Source organism: Arachis hypogaea, chromosome 20 (genome assembly GCF_003086295.3).
Source record: "Arachis hypogaea cultivar Tifrunner chromosome 20, arahy.Tifrunner.gnm2.J5K5, whole genome shotgun sequence".
Taxonomy (NCBI): Eukaryota; Viridiplantae; Streptophyta; class Magnoliopsida; order Fabales; family Fabaceae; genus Arachis; species Arachis hypogaea.
In genome coordinates, this window is record NC_092055.1 from 88,666,990 (window position 1) to 88,669,349 (window position 2,360).

General features: G+C 38.8%; 1 non-coding gene across 1 annotated transcript; it reads left to right on the top strand.

Annotated features, from left to right (window-relative positions):
• The first annotated feature begins 1,246 nt into the window (after positions 1–1,246).
• LOC112788190 (small nucleolar RNA R71) lies at positions 1,247–1,354 on the top strand. The gene has a single exon (XR_003195565.1). It is a non-coding gene; the product is annotated as a small nucleolar RNA R71 (small nucleolar RNA).
• Positions 1,355–2,360: the final 1,006 nt, after the last annotated feature.

A 2,360-nucleotide genomic window follows, 5' to 3' on the forward strand; every position in this document is an offset into this window, starting at 1 on the left:
ACCTCAATGATCCCTAGCTTCTCCATTACAGAGAGAGGCATGAGGTTTATGCTTGACCCTAGGTCACACAGAGCCTTCTCAAAGGTCATGGTGCCTATGGCACAAGGTATTGAGAACTTTCCAGGATCTTGTCTCTTCAGAGGTAATCTCTGCCTAGTCAAGTCATCCAGTTCTTTGATGAGCAAGGGGGGTTCATCCTCCCAAGTCCCATTACCAAATAACTTATCCTTTAGCTTTATGATTGCTCCAAGATACTTAGCAACTTGCTCTTCAGTAACATCTTCATCCTCTTCAGAGGAAGAATACTCATCAGAGCTCATGAATGGCAAAATTAAATTCAATGGAATCTCTATGGTCCCAGTGTGAGCCTCAGATTCCCATCGTTCCTCATTAGGGAACTCCTTGGAGGTCAGTGGACATCCATTGAGGTCTTCCTCAATAGAAATCACTGCCTCTTCCTCCTCTCCAGGTTCGGCCATGTGAGATGTTTTTATGGCCTTGCACTTTCTCTTTGGATTCTCTTCTGTATTGCTTGGGAGAGTACTAGGAGGGAGTTCAGTAATTTTCATACACAGCTGACCCACTTGTGCCTCCAAATTTCTAATGGAGGACCTTGTTTCAGTCATGAAACTTTGAGTGGTTTTAATTAGATCAGAGACTATGGTTGCTAAGTCAGAGGGGCTCTGCTTAGAATTCTCTGTCTGTTGCTGAGTAGATGATGGAAAAGGTTTGCTATTGCTAAACCTGTTTCTTCCACCATTACTGTTGTTAAAACCTTGTTGAGGTCTCTGTTGATCCTTCCATGAGAGATTTGGATGATTTCTCCATGAAGGATTATAGGTGTTTCCATAGGGTTCTCCCATGTAATTCACCTCTTCCATTGCAGGGTTCTCAGGGTCAGAAGCTTCTTTTTCAGAGGAAGTTTCTTTAGTACTGCCTGTTGCTACTTGTATTCCAGATAGACTCTGAGAAATCATATTGACTTGCTAAGTCAATATTTTATTCTGAGCCAATATGGCATTCAGAGTATCAATTTCAAGAACTCCTTTCTTCTGATTTGTCCCATTATTCACAGGATTCCTTTCAGAAGTGTACATGAATTGGTTATTTGCAACCATTTCAATGAGTTCCTGAGCTTCTGCAGGCGTCTCTTCAGATGAAGAGATCCTCCAGCAGTGCTATCCAATGACATCTTGGATAGTTTAGATAGACCATCATAGAAAATACCTATGATGCTCCATTCTAAAAGCATGTCAGAAGGACACCTTCTGATCAATTGCTTGTATCTTTCCCAAGCTTCATAGAGGGATTCACCTTCCTTTTGTCTGAAGGTTTGGACTTCCACTCTAAGCTTACTCAATTTTTGAGGTGGAAAGAACTTTGCCAAGAAGGTATTGACTAGCTTTTCCCAAGAGTTTAGGCTTTTTTTAGGTTGTGAGTCCAACCATTTTCTAGATCTGTCTCTTGCAGCAAAAGGGAAGAGCATAAGTCTGTAGACTTCAGGGTCAACCCCATTGGTCTTGACAGTGTCACAGATTTGCAAGAATTCAGCTAAGAACTAATGAAGATCTTCCAATGGAAGTCCATGAAACTTGCAATTCTGTTGCATTAGAGAAACTAATTGAGGATTAAGCTCAAAGTTGTTTGCTCCAATGGCAGGGATTGAGATGCTTCTCCCATAGAAGTCAGGAGTAGGTGTAATAAAGTCACCAAGCACCTTCCTGGCATTGTTGGCATTGTTGTTTTCAGCTGCCATTGTTTCTTCTTCTTTGAAAAGCTCTATTAGGCCCTCTAGAGAAACTTGTGCTTTAGCTTCTCTTAGCTTTCTCTTCAAGGTCCTTTCAGGTTCAGGATCAGCTTGAACAAGTATGCCTTTATCTTTGCTCCTGCTCATATGAAAGAGAAGAGAACAAGAAAGTAGGGAATCCTCTATGTCACAGTATAGAGATTCCTTGAGGTGTCAGAGGAAAAGAAGAATAGAAGGAGGACGTAGATAGAAGAGAATTCGAACTTATCAAGAGGGATAGAGTTCGAATTGCACCTTGAGGAGGAGTGTTAGTCCCTTAAATAGAAGAATGTGAGAAGAGGGGAAGAATTTTCGAAAATAAATTAAAAATATTTTGAAATAATAAAAAAAATTTGAAAATTTGATTGAGATTTTCGAAAATTATGATTGGGAAAGAAATTAAGTGATTTTTGAAAAAGATTTTGAAATTAGAAATCAAAAAGATATGATTGAGAGTTAATTTTGAAAAAAATGTGATTGAAAAGATATGATTGAGAAGATATGATTGAAAATCAATTTTAAAAAAAGAAAGTTTTAAAATTAAAGTTGATTACTTGACTAACAAGAAATTAAA